The sequence below is a fragment of the Mus caroli genome, unplaced genomic scaffold (genome assembly GCF_978045245.1).
Source record: "Mus caroli unplaced genomic scaffold, Mus_caroli_1 scaffold_8, whole genome shotgun sequence".
NCBI classification, from domain to species: Eukaryota; Metazoa; Chordata; class Mammalia; order Rodentia; family Muridae; genus Mus; species Mus caroli.
The window spans coordinates 130037359-130052763 of record NW_028227263.1 but is presented as its reverse complement, the minus strand read 5'-3'; the positions used below and the strand labels follow the sequence as shown (position 1 = coordinate 130052763).

The window sequence follows — 15405 nt, the reverse complement described above, 5'->3', positions numbered from 1 at the left end:
CAGTAACAAACAGTAGTCTTACTCTGAATGGTTAACACATCATCTTATTAAAAAATAAACAATATTAAATGATGTCCCGGATAAAGCAGGCTTAACAAACATCTATAGAACACTAAATCTAAACAGTGTAGAATACACATTGTTCTCAGAAGCCTATGGAGCTATTACTCAAATATATATATTTATTTATTCTTTATATATATATATATATATATATATATATATATATATATATATATATATATATAAAGAAATTATTGACCAATATAAATTAAAATAATTTCTTATATTCTACTTAGCAATAATAAAATGGTTACAAATAAATAAAAAGAGAATCTCCAGAATGCAAACTAACTCACGGAGATTTAACAACTCACAAGTGAATGATGAAGAAGTCAAGAATAAAAGGACTCATATAATCAAATGAAGATGGAAATAAAACAGCATTTAACCTATGGAATAAAATGAAAACAGCCCTAACAGGGACATTTAAAGCTCAAAGTTCCTCCATTAAGAAATCAAGGTGATTTCTAATACAGTAGTTAATGTTCAACATGGAAATTTGGAAAAAGAACAAAGCAAACAGCGAACTTAGTAGCTGGAAAGATATCAGTGACCTCAGTGTAGAAATTAAAGAAGGGAACAGCAGGAACAAGAAACACAATATAGGGAGTTGATGAAACAGTTATATTCTTCAAAATATAACGAATATTGATCAAATCTTATCTAAACTCACCAAAAGAATAACAAATGCCAAAAGCAATACAGTAAAACACAAAAGAGGAGTCATTATCACAGCACAAATGAAATTAAGAAAAATTTTAGAGTTTACCTTAAAAATCATATACCACTATGCTTGAAAACATAAAAGATATGGATGAATATATGTATATATACATATATATATATACATATATATATATATGTGTGTGTGTGTGTATATGATAAATATTACATTTGAAACAATTAATGAGGTACATATGTGAGGAGGCTCAGCAGTTCAAAGCATCCCCTGTTTTCTATAAGACAAGGATTCAGTTTCTAGTACACCTGGAAGTTTACAATGCCCTATTAAAATATAGACACTAGTTTTCCTCATAAGACTGCTTTCATTGTGTCCCATAAGGTTAGGTATGTTGTAGCTTCATTTCATTAATCTCTAAAAGGCCTTTAATTTCATTCTTTATTTCTTCCTTAACCAAGTTATCATTGAATACAGTGTTGTTCAGCTTCAACGTTTATGTGGGTTTTCTATTATTTATGTTGTTATTGAAGGTCAGCCTTAGTCAATGGTGATAGGATGTATGGGATTACTTCAATTTTTTTTTTATCTGCTGATCAGCCATCTTTATAATAGCCAGAAGCTGTAAAGAACCCAGATATCCCTCAGCAGAAGAATAAATACAGAAAATGTGGTAAATTTACAGAATGGAGTACTATGCAGCTATTAAAGACAATGAAGTTGATCTTGTATCCCAGGTCCCTCAGAGACCAGTCTGCATAGGAGAGCCTGCAGACTGCAAAAGCAACATAGCTTCTGGGACAGGCCCCTTTTCGGGCCTTCATATTCAGCCAGGAAGCAGATCTGAGATCCAGACATCAGTGCTCCTTCCATGTCAGAGGAGAGTACTCTGACCACTGAGACTCAGGAGAGAGTGGGCCTCCCAGGAGTGCTAACAGAAGCAAACAGAATCACAGGAGGAACAAGATACAGTCAAAAACAGCTATAACAACTAACACCAGAGATTACCAGACGGCTAAAGGCAAACATAAGAATCTTACTAATAGACGGCAAGACTGCTCACCATCCTCAGAACCTAGCACCCACAACTCCGCAAGTCCCGGGTACCACAAAACATCCGAAAAGCAAGATTCAGGTTTAAAATCATATCTCATGATGCTGGTAGATGATTTTAAGAAGAAAATTAATATCTCACTTAAAAAAATATAGGAGAACATGGCTAAAGAGGCAGAATGCCTTGAAGAGGAAACACAAAAATCCCTTAAGAATTACAGGAAAACACTGCTAAATGAGTAGAAGCCTTTAAAGAAGAAACACAAAAATCCCTTCCAGAATTTCAGGAAAACACAACCAAACAGGTGATGGAACTAAACAAACCCATCAAAGATCAAAAGAAGGGAAGTAGAAACAATAAAGAAAACCCAAAGGGAGACAACTCTTGAGATAGAAACCCTAGGAAAGAAACCAGGAGTCATAGATGTGAGCATCAGCAACAGAATACAAGAGATAGAAGAGGGAATCTCAGATGCAGAAGACTCCATAGAGAACATGGACACAACAATCAAAGAAAATGCAAAATGCAAAAAGATCCTAACCCAAAACATCCAGGAAATCCAGGACACAATGAGAAGACCAAACCTATGGATAATAGAAGTAGATGAGAATGAAGATTTTCAACTTAAAGGGCCAGCAAATGTCTTCAACAATATTATAGAAGAAAACGTCCTTAACCTAAAGAAAGAGATGACCATTAACACACTAGAAACCTACAGAACACTGAATAGACTAGACAATAAAAGGAATTCTTTCCAACACATAATAATCAGAACATCAAATGCACTAACAAAGATAGAATATTAAAAGCAGTAAGGGGAAAAGGTCAAGTAACATATAAAGGCAGACCTATTAGAATCACACCAGACTTCTCAGCAGAGACTAATAAATCCAGAAGATCCTGGAAAGATATTATACAGACCGTAACAGAACACAAATGCCAGCCCAGGCTACTATACCCAACAAAACTCTCAATAACATAGATGGAGAAACCAAATTATTCCATGAAAAAACCAAACTCACACAATATTTTTCAATGAATCCAGGCCTTTAAAGGACCCAACATTTTGCAGCTTAGAGAAAACCCACCTCAGGGAAAAAGGCAGATACTATGTCAGAGGAAGAGGCTGGGAAAATTTTTCCCAGCAAATGGTCCGAAGAAACAATTTGGAGTAGCTATTCTAATATCGAATAAAATCGACTTCCAAACCAAAGTTATCAAAAAAGACGAGGGGCACTTCATACACATCAAAGTTAAATTCTACCAAGATTAACTCTCAATCCTGAATACCTATGCTACAAATGCAAGGGCAGACATTCATTAAAGAAACTTTAGTAAAGCTCAAAGCACACATTTCACCTCACACACTAACTGTGGGAGACTTCAACACACCACTCTCATCAATGGATAGATCCTGGAAACAGAAACAAATCAGAGACACATGGAAACTAACAGAAATTCTGAAAAAAAAATATATATATAACATTTTATCATAAAACAAAAAGATATACCCTCTTCTCAGCACCTCATGGTACCTCCTCCAAAATTGACCATATAATCAGGGACAAAACAGGCCTCAACAGATACAAAAATATTGAAATTATCCCATGCACCCTATCACATAAAAATGGACTAAGGCTAATCTTCAAAAACAGCATAAATAATGGAAAGCCAATACTCATGTGGAAACTGAACAACACTCTACTCATTGATACCTTGGTCAAGGATGAAATAAAGAAAGAAAGACTTTTTAGAGTTTAATGAAATTGAAGCCACAACTTTTCCATCCTTATGGGACACAATGAAGGCAGTCCTAAGAGGAAAATTCATAGGCCTGAGTGACTCCAAAAAGAAACTATAGAGAGCATACAGTTGCAGCATGACAGCACACCTAGGAGCTCTAGAAGGAAAGGAAGGAAATTCACCCAAGAGGAGTAGATAGCAGGAAATAATCAAATTATGGCTGAAATCAACCAAGTGGAAACAAAAGGAAGTATTCAAAGAATCAACGAAACCAGGAGCAGGTACTTTGAGAAAATCAACAAAATAGATAAACTCTTACCCAGACTCACTAGAGGGCACAGGGACAGTATCCTGATTAACAAAATCAGAAATAAATACGGAGACATAACAACAGAACATGAGAAAATCTAAAACATCATCAGATCCTACTACAAAAGGCTATACTCAACAAAACTGTAAAACCTGGATGAAATGGACAATTTCCTAGATATATACCAGGTACCAAAGTTAAATCAGGTTCAGATTAATGACCTAAAAAGTCACATTTCCCCTAAAGTAATAGAAGCAGTCATCAATAGTCTCCCAACCAAAAAAAGCCCAGGAACAGATGGGTTTAATGCAGAGTTCTATCAGACTTTCAAAGAAGACTTAATTTCAGTGCTTCTCAAACTATTCAACAAAATAGACACAGAAGGTAGTCTATCCAATTCACTATACGAAGCCACAATTGCTCTGATACCTAAACCACATAAAGACCCAACAAAGAAAAAGGACTTCAGACCAATTTCCCTTATGAATATCAATGCAAAAATACTCAATAAAATCCTCCCAAACAGAATCCAAGAACATATCAAAACGATCATCCATCATGATCATGGAGGCTTCATCCCAGGGATACAGGGATGGTTCAATATTCAGAAATCCGTCAATGTAATCCACTATATAAACAAACTCAAAGACAAAAACCACATGATCATTTTGTTTAATGCTGAGAAAGTATTTGAAAAATCCAACACCCATTCATGATAAAAGTCATGGAAAGATCAGGAATTCAAGGCCCATAACTAGACATAATAAAAGAAATATATAGCAAAGCAATAGCCAACATCAAACAAAATGGAAAGAAGCTGGAAGCAATCCCACTAAAATTAGGGACTAGACAAGGCTGTCCACTCTATCCCTACCTATTCAATATAGTACTTGAAGTACTAGCCAGAGCAATTTACAACAAAAGGAGATAAGGGGGATACAAATTGGAGAAGAAGAAGTCAAAATACCATTATTTACAGATGATATGGTAGTATATATAAGTGACCCTAAAAGTTTCACCAGAGAATTCCTAAAGCTGATAAACAGCTTCAGTGCAGTAGCTGTATATAAAATTAACTCTCTACACAAAGGATAAACAGGATGAGAAAGAAATTAGGGAGAAAACACCCTTCAAAATAGTAACAAATAATATAAAATATATTGGTGTGACCCTAACTAAGGAAGTGAAAGATCTATATGATAAGAACTTCAAGTCTCTGAAGAAATAAATTGAAGAAGATCTCAGAAGATGGAAAGATCTCCCATGCTCATGGATTGGCAGTATTGATATAGTAAAAATGGCTATTATGCTGAAAGCAATCTACAGATTCAATGCAATCCGCATCAAAATTCCAACTCAATTCTTCACTGAGTTAGAAAGGGCAATTTGCAAATTCATCTAGAATAGTAAAAAACCTAGGATAGCAAAAACTATTCTCAACAATAAAAGAACCTCTGGTGGAATCAGCATGCCTGACTTCAAGCTGTACTACAGATCAATTGTGATAAAAAAGTACATGGTACTGGTACAGCAACAGAAAGGTAGATCAATGGAATAGAATTGAAGACCCAGAAATGAACCCACACACCTATGGTCACTTGATCTCTGACAAGGGAGCTAAAACCATCCAGTGGAAAAAAGACAGCATTTTCAACAAATGGTGCTGGCACAACGGGCAGTTATCATGTAGAAGAATGCGAACTGATACATTCTTATCTACTTGTATAAAACTCCAGTCTAAGCGGATCAAAGAACTCCACATAAAACCAGAGACACTGAAATTTATAGAGGAGAAAGTGGGGAAAGCCTTGAAGATATGGGCACAAGTGAAAAATTTCTGAACAGAATAGCAATGGCCTGTGCATTAAGTTCAAAAATTAACTAATGGGACCTCATAAAATTGCAAAGCTTCTGTAAGGCAAAAGACATTGTCAATAAGACAAAAAAGCCACCAACAGATTGGGAAAGGTTTTTTTTGTTTTTTTTTTTTCTTTTTTAACCAATCCTAAATCTGATAGAGGACTAATATCCAATTTATACAAAGAGATTGAAAAGCTGGACTCCAAAAAAATCAAACAACCCCATTAAAAATGGGGTACAGAGCTAAAATTAAGAATTCTCAACGGAGTAATACCAAAAGGTTGAGAAATAATTGAAAAAAAATGTTCAACATTCTTAATCCTAAGTCAAATGCAAATTAAAACAACCCTGAGATTACACCTTACACCAGTCAGAATGGCTAAGATCAAAAATCCATGTGGCAGTAGATGCTTTCGAGGATGTGGAGAAAGAGAATTACTCCTCCATTACTTGGTGGGATTGCAAGTTTTTACACCATTCTGGAAATCAGTCTGATGATGCCTATGAAAATTGGACATAATATTTCCAGAAGATCCAGCAATACCTCTCCTAGGCATATACCAAAATGTTCCAACTGGTAATAAGGACACATGCTCTACTATGTTCATCGCAGCCTTACTTATATTAGCCAGAAGCTGGAAAGAACCCATTTGTCCCTCAACAGAGGAATGGATACAGAAAATGTGGTCATTTACACAATGGAGTACACTTCAGCAATTAAAAACAATGAATTTATGAAATACTTAGGCAAATGGATGTAAATGGACAATATCATCCTTAGTGAGGTAACCCAATCAAAAAAGAACTCACTTGATTTGCACTCACTGATCAATGGATTTTAGCCCAGAATCTCAGAATACTGAAGATACAATTTTCAAAACACAAGAAAACCAAGAAGAAGGAAGACCAAAGCGTGGATACTTCATTCATCCTTAGAATAGGGAACAAAACACCCATGGAAGGAGTTACAGAGACAAAGTTTGGAGGTGAGACCAAAGGATGGACTGTACAGAGACTGCCCCATGCAGGGATCCATTCCATAATCAACCACCAAACATAAACACTTTTGCATATCCCAGCAAGATTTTGCTGAAAGGACCCTGATCTAGCTGTCTCTTGTGATGTCAGTGCCTGGCAAATACAGAAGTGGATGCTCACATTCATATATTGGATGGAACACAGGACTCCCAATGGAGGAGACAGAGAAAGTACCCAAGTAGCTGAAGGAGTCTGCAACCCTATAGGTGGAACAACAATATGAACTAACCAGTACCCACAGAGCTCAAGTCTCTAGGTGCATATGTAGCAGAAGATTGTCTAGTTAGCCATCATTGGGAAGGGAGGCCCCTTGGTCTTATAAAGTTTATATGTCCCAGTACAGGGGAACGTCAGGGCCAAGAAGTGGGAGTGACTTTGTAGGTGAGCAGTGCAGGGGGGAGGGTATAGGGGACTTTCAGGATAGTATTTGGAATGTAATTGAAGAAAATATATAATAAATATTGAAAAAATACAATACATTTATAAAATTCCTATACAAATGGATGGATCTGGAGGATATCATCTTGAGTGAGTTAACCCAATCACAAAGAACACACATGATATGAACTCACTGGTAAGTGGACATTAGCTCAGAGTCTCATAATTCTTTTTAGAATGAGTAACAAAATACCCATATAAGGAGTTACATAGACAAATTTCGGAGTGGAGGCTGAAGGAATGACCATGCAGAGACTGCCCCACTTGGGGATCCATTCCATAAACCACCACCAAAACCAGACACTACTTCAGATGCCAACAAGAGCTTGCGGAGAGGAGCCTGATATAGCTGTCTCCTGAGGGGTCTTCCAGTTCCTGGCAAAATCAGAAGTGGATGCTCACAGTCATCCATCCATTGGACTGAGCACAAGTTCCACAATGAAGGAGATAGAGAAAGTCCTCAGGGGGCTGTAAGGGTCTGAAGCCCCATAGGAGGAACATTAATATGCACTAACCAATACCCCCAGCATTCCTTCAAACTATACCAACAATCAAAGAAAACAGATAGTGGAATTTGTGGCTTTACCTGTATATGTAGCAGAGAATGGCCTAGTTGATCATCAATGGGAGGAGAGGCCCTTGGTCCTGTGAAGGCTCTATGCCCCAATATAGAGAAATGCCAGGACCTGGAATGGGATTCTGTGGGTTGGGGTGCAGGGAGATCATGGTGGGTATATGTGATTTTCAGAGGGGAAATTAGGAAAGAGGATGACATTTGAAATGTACATAAAGAAAATATATCATAAGAGATGTAAAAAATAAGAAAGGGGTAGTTGGAAAAAGAATTAAAATCAGCTAGAATGGAGAAAAGGCAAGAATGGTAAGTGGGCTGTCACTGAGATCAAAATCCCTGTATACATGTATGGAAACACAAAAATAAAACACTTTATTATATGTGATTAATATATTTCAATAAGAATATAAATCAAAACAGTGTATCAAGAATCCACCACCCCACCTCTGAAAATATTTTAGAGACAAATAGGAGATTAGGTTTTACAATATATAGAAAGATGTCTTTTAAAAAAATGCTGGATGATCATGCTAATTTATAAGATGTATAAGAAGCCATTACAAAAAGACTAAGAAAATAGACAAATGAGAAGCATGGTAGGAAGTAAGCAGCATTTGTTATTTTTCTGTTCTGTGATAAACCACCATGATAAAAGGCAATTTAAGGAAGAGAGAGCTTGTTTGTGTCAGGTAGAACGATAGGAAGTGAAATCTGGGATTTCATTTTCTCAACTGCATGCAGGAATCAAATGGAGTGTACTGGAATTGGTTTGTTTATTATCTAAAAGCCCTCCTTGAATGGAATACTTTCGCCAACCAGGCTGTGCCTCATAAACATACTGAAAAAGTGCCACCAATTGGGAACCAAGTGTTGAAATTTGGGGGCCTATGTGGGCCACTTCTTAATAAAATGATGACCAATGTCAATATCAAGATTAGGTCTGTAAAGACTAGATACTCCAAATGATGCTTAAATATTATGACATGGGGCAATCTGTGACTGTATCCTGCACTGTAGTGGCATGTGAGAACAGAAATACTTCACAATCAGTGTTCAAATGATGATGACTCCTGGGCCCATAGACTTGTTGAATGTATAGAGATAAAATGGAACCTACAGAATATTAAAGGTCTAGAGATGCAGGCAAGTTAGGTATCATACATGAAATTGTGGGTTTGAGCCCCAGCACCAATTAAATAGAATATACAGTAGGTGTTTTTAGTCTTAGATCTTGAGAGGTAGCAGAAGAAGGAACCACACTTCAAGGTCATCCCAAGCAATATAGAGAATTCAAGGCCAACCTAAGCTATCTCTCACTTTGTCTTTAAAAAAAAACCTCTGAGCCCTGGAACTGGGGAGATTCCAAAGTCTCTATGGTGGTGACTCTATCTGAAACTCTTAACAGTAAGTGACATGGAGCCTGAAATGCCACCTCCTGTAGGCAGGTAGGATTCCCAGTGGAGGGATAAGAATAGCAACCCATTCAGAAAACCTTTGGGCCCAAATGTGTCCTAACTACAAGATGTCCAGAAAGAAAGATGGAGCAGAGATGGAAAGAATGGGAAATCAATGACTGGCCAAAATTGAGACACACACCATGGGCAATAAACAATCCATGACATTATTACTGATACTCTGATATGCATGCCTACAAGAGCCCAGAATAACTGTACTCTGAGAGGCTCCACCCAGCAGCTGAGTAAAAGAGATTGTATATGTCCACACCCAAACATTAGTTAGAGCTGTGGAAGTCTTTTGGAAAAGTTGGGGAAAGGATTGAGGGACCCAAAGGTGTTAAGAACCCCAGATCAAGACCTGAAGAGTCAACCAACCTGGACATTTTAACACTCTCAGAAACCGAACCACCAAACAAAAAGCGATCAAGAGCTAGACCTTGGGGCCCTGCACATATGTAGCAGATTTGCAACTTAGTCTTTGAGCAGGTCTCTCAACAACTGGAGCTGGGGCTCTCCATGAACATGTTTCCTGTCTGTGGATCCTATTCCTCTATCTGGGCTGCCTTGTCTTGTCTCAGTGGGAGAAGACACACTAAGTCCTGGGGAGAATTGATGTGTCATGGTAAGGAGGTACCCTAGGGACACCTATCCCTTCTCAGAAGAAAAGAGGATGGGGATAGGAGCTGCAAGTAGGGATCATTAAGAGGAGAGGGGTCCTGAATATTGTGATATTAATTAATTAATTAATTAATAGTATATGTAATATGAATAAATAAATCATTAATTAATAAGTTAATTAATGAAATAAATGTCTCTGAGTTTCTCCCACCTCCTATATTTTACAGATTACTCACCATTTCCTTTGAGGAACCATTCAAAATAAGTTCTGAGTGACCCTGGATTCTTCACAAGGTTTGTGTTACCATAGAAAAAGTAACCAGACACAAGAATATCTCTGGGATTTCTGATGAGATAGATTGCCTTGAATGGATAAAGATGTAAATGAAGGTCAATAGTTATTCCTCACATTTTAACTCTCTTAAGTTCCATGAAATTTTCTAATATCTAATGGTTTTTAAAAACATTTGTTATTTTCATGTGGGCAAAACATATACACAAGTGAAAAAATCTATAGTCATAATTCCCCTTTTCTAATTTTATATGATTTGTAAAAATGGAACAACAAAATGACTAGTTCATTAACAGTGTAAAAAAACCGGGCTGATTAGACAGTTCTAGATTACAATAACAATTGGTTATCTAATACCAAATGGCAAGCCTGTAAAATATACATACAAGTAATGCTGTAGTGATTGAGAAAGATGTACTGAAGGATTTAGGGATATACAGATTCATTTAGGAATATATTGATTATTTATTTAAATATGAATATATACTGTATACTTTAGAAACATGTAAATATATGTCTATATAGGAATACATAAACATAGAAATATATTTAGGAATATATATGTATATGTATATGTATATGATTTTGTATAGGTATAGGTATAGGTATAGGTATAGGTATAGGTATAGGTATAGGTATAGGTATAGGTATAGGTATAGGTATAGGTATAGGTATAGGTATATGTATATGTATATGTATATGTATATGTATATGTATGGTTATGTGTATGTGTATGTGTATATGTATATTTATGTAACACGAATTAATGAAAAAATAAACCATAAATTTGAAAGAGAGAAAAAAGTGATATATTAATGTTTTTGGAGGGAGAAAATGGTAGGGGAAAATGATGTATATAATTCTAATTTATTATAAAAATTTCAAAACATAAACGAAAAGAAAAAAAATTAAAAGAAATCATTACTTTTTAAAAAAGATTTATATTATATATAGGAGTACACTGTCGCTGTATTCAAACATACCAAAAGGCATTGGATCCCATTACATATGGTCATGAGTCACCATGTTGTTGCTGAGAATTGATGTCAGTACCTCTGGAAAAGCAGTTACTGCTCTTAATCCTGGAGCCACAACTCCAGCCCCCAAAGTAATCATTTTTAATAAAAGGCACTTCATATTTTGTACCAATACTTCTAGATCTCATCTTTTTAACTTAAAAAATATTGATTTATTCATGTCTGAGTGCACACATTCATTTTTGTACATTATTTGTGGACAGAAATCCAAAACCACCTGAAAAGGTGGTTGGATGCCCTGTGACTAGAGTTGCAGACAGTTGTGAGACACCATGTGTGTGTTGGGAATTGAACCGAGGTCCTTTGCAAGAGAAGCCAGAACTCTTAACAGCTGAGCCATCTCTCTAAGTCTTTTTAGAAATTTTAAATATTTTATTGGATATTTTTATATACATTTCAAATGTTATCACTTTTTTCAGCTTCCCACCTCTTCCCTGGAAGCCCCCAATCCAATCTCCTTCCCCCTGCTTCAATGAAAGTGTTTTCTGACCAAACCATCCACTCCTACTTCCCAAGGATAGCAAACATTATTCTCAACAATAAAAGAACTACTGAGTGAATCACAATACCTGATCTCTTGCTGTATTATAGAGCAATACTGATTTAAAAAATTGTATGCTATTGGTACAATGAAATGCAGGTAGATTAATGAAATAGAGTTGAGAATCCAAAATTGAACCCACACTCCTATGTTCAGTTGATATTTTGCATTTTCAACAAATGATGCCTGTTTAATTGGCTGTCCACATGTAGAACACTGGAAATCAACCCATTCTTATCTCCTTTTACACAGCTCAACTCCAAGTGTATCAAGAACTTCCACATAAAATCAGACACACTGAAACTTTTAGAAGATAAATAGAGGAAGAACCTTAAATATATGGACACAAAAGAAAAATTCCTGAACAGAACAGAAATGGTTTATGCTCTAAGATCAAGAATTGACAAATGTGACCTAATAAAATTGCAAAGTTTCTGTAAGTCAATGAACACTGTCATTAGGACAAATGGAAAAGAGGAACACTCCTCCATTGCAGGTGGGATTGCAAGCTGGTATAACCACTCTGAAAATCAGTCTGGTAGTTTCTAAGGAAATTGTACAAAGTATTATCTGAGGACCCTCTCCCAAGCTTATACCCAAAAGATGCTACAACATATAACAAGGACATGTGCTCCTCTATGTTCATAGCAGCCATATTTATAAGAGACAGAAATTGGAAATGAATCAGATGTCCTTCAACAGAGGAAAGGATACAGAAAATGTGGTACATTTACAAGATAGCATACTACTCATCAACAAAAACCTTTGAAATGCAATGACCTTTGAAATTCATAGGAAAATTAATAGAAATAGAAAATATCATCTTGAGTGATGTAACCCAATCACAAAAGTATCTAAATAATATGCATTACCTGATAAGTGGATATTAGCCTAGTAGCTCAGAATAACCAAAATATAATTCACAGACCACATGAAGCTCTAGAAGAAGGACGACCAAAGTGTTGATACTTCCATGCTTCTTAGAAGGGTGGACAAAAAACTCATGGGAGGAAACATGGAGACAAAGTGTGGAGCAGAGACTGAAGGAAAGACAATACAGATACTGCTCCATCTGAGGATCCATCCCATATTCAGTAAACAAACCAAGACATTATTGTCAATGCCAAGAAGTGCATGCTGTCAGGAGCTGTCTTCTGAGAGGCTCTGCCAGAAATATAGAATTTATCTCTTTAAGCTTCAGTTTCCCCTGTCAAAATTTTCCAAATCCAGATAAGACACACACATATATAAGAGTCGCCACAAATTCATTGTGCAATTTTAATGAGAGATTATTCTAAGTTTGTCTTTGTAGTTGCAGCATAAACTATTTATAGCTTTAATGGATGGAGGGATTTACAGAAAACTTTCTTACTAACTAGTACCTGTGATAGGTCAGTATGTGGATATCTCTGATTCCTTCTACTGATCCTCTTTCCATTTCATGGGAGATTCCTGTGGCTACTGATATTAATAGACAGCTAGACACATGATGACACTTTATATATAACTGATCTTTGAACATTGATACCTGGTCATTTTGTTTCCCCTATGAGCAATTGTGTCTTAGGTGTTTCACCCACAGGGCTTAGAGTATATGTTATAAGTAAGATTGGCTCTTTGATGACAATGATATAGTAATTATATCTGTACATTAGAATTTGAACTCTGTTTGGCCTGTATATAGTTCATGAATATTTCAGTGTGATATTTCACTTTATTTCTTAAAGCTGCCCAGGATCACTGTGTGCTGGTCCACATCCTTGTACTCTATCTAATATAGTCTGAGTTGGGGAAACATCAGCATCACCTAGTGCATGAGAATCCCATCTTCACATTTCAGAAAGATCTTCAGGACTTGTCAGGTAAAATAAGTTCAGAGTGTTTAGTCAAAGAAAATTTCAACCACTGGACACTGACCTTGGCCTTGGAACTGAAGAAAGACTTGGGGAAGAGATGGATGGGAAGATGGGAGGATATGAGTCATGGTCCTTCCTTATTGACTAATGCAGGATATCCTGTATCAGTCTCTAGCCAGGGTGAGCAGTCCCAAATGGGCACAGTTTGGATCCACTTTGGATCTCCCTTGGTCTGAATCAAGCAGACAATCTCAATCAGCCAGTTTGTTCCTGAATGAAAAGGAAAAGTGACTGTCACTCATGTCAACATTACTTGTGAAAAAGCTTCAAGTAGAATATATGCCCATACAATTTACAGTGCTGCCCAATTTCAAGCACACAGACTTGTGTTCACAATGTCCATGTGACATAGGTGCAAAGTATATTCACTCATCATATTCTAGACTTAATTTTGCAAAACAGAGTCCCTATACTCAATAAACAGCAACCTGGCAATGGAATATCTCCTCCAGCTCTGGGCCAACATCATTCTACATTCTGGTGGGATGAATTTGTATCTCAAATATTTCAAAATGTTTTAATCATAGCACATGCCCTCTGAGACTACCTCCTTTAATTTAATTCACTGTTATTGAGACGCTCCCAGGCTGCAATATATGACTGAGTACTTCTTCTTTTTAAAGTGAATCAATTCCCTTGTGCATATTTATCACACACCCTTGATTTGTGTTTATGTGCTCATTTGTCAGTGGATGTTTCTCTAGCTTCCTTCTCTGAGATATTGTCTGGTACTTTTTTCCTGTATTCCTACTGCCTATGGAATTTCTGTGTCATTTTTCTTTCAAAGTCAAAAACCTAATACTTACTCAATGTTCAGTGCTTCTTCCAAACAGCAATCATCCATACCCCCGAACTACCATGATGTTGCTTTATGCTTTCTTGAGTTTTCAGATTCTTTCTACGTCCTGCACAAGGTCCATAGTAAATTTACTTAAAACTGCCCTCTTCTCCAAATATCCTCACATACATGCCTTTATCTCTTAATGTTATTTCTTGTATTTAATCTCACCGCTCTCACTCTTATATCTATACCCCAGAGAAAGGGACCAATGGCATATTCTGCCTCAGGGAGCACGCACTATCATTGTTCTGGTGCCATAGCTAATCTCCTCTGCCCACATAGGTCAGACAGAGTGGAACACACACAAATCTCCATGCCCACAAGTCATTTTACACATTAATATATAGAACACTCTACTCATCATACAAAATGAATTAGGATCAAAGTACTAACCTCCCTTATACACTTCAGAATTAGTCTTACTGATGATCCTTACCTGACTTGGGGTAAGTCAATATCAACAAGTCTTCTTCTTTCACCACAAACTTATTACGGATATCTTCCAAAACTTCTCTTTGATATGCTAGGGTAGGAAAAGGTATCCCTTCAAACCAATTATAGTCTGACATCATGAATAGCTCCTTGTAGGTGCTGTTAGGATTAAAGCCCAGCACACCTATTCAGCTTATAGCAAATGCTGAGAGGTAAGATTTATAGTGCAGGTAAAAATCATTAACATTCTCTTGTTTGCTGTGAAATATTTACTTATAGGAAGAAATAAATATTGTAACCTACAGTCAAAGGTTACTATATTGAGCAATTTTAAAGTTGTACAAATAACATTCTGCAATTTGTGAGACCAAGTTCATGACCTCAAATCAGAGACTCGGTAAGATGCAATAGGACATAGAAATGCAAGTTAATTTAAAATGTCTAGTAATATAATTTAGCTTTCAGAATGATTTTGAATGTACAGAAAAATGACAAGAGATCATACAAAACCT

General features: G+C 36.4%; 1 pseudogene; it reads right to left on the bottom strand.

Annotated features, from left to right (window-relative positions):
- Positions 1-15069, bottom strand: part of LOC147003524 (sulfotransferase 2A1-like) — a 34611-nt pseudogene extending 19542 nt beyond the window's left edge.
- Between the last annotated feature and the right edge of the window lie 336 nt (positions 15070-15405).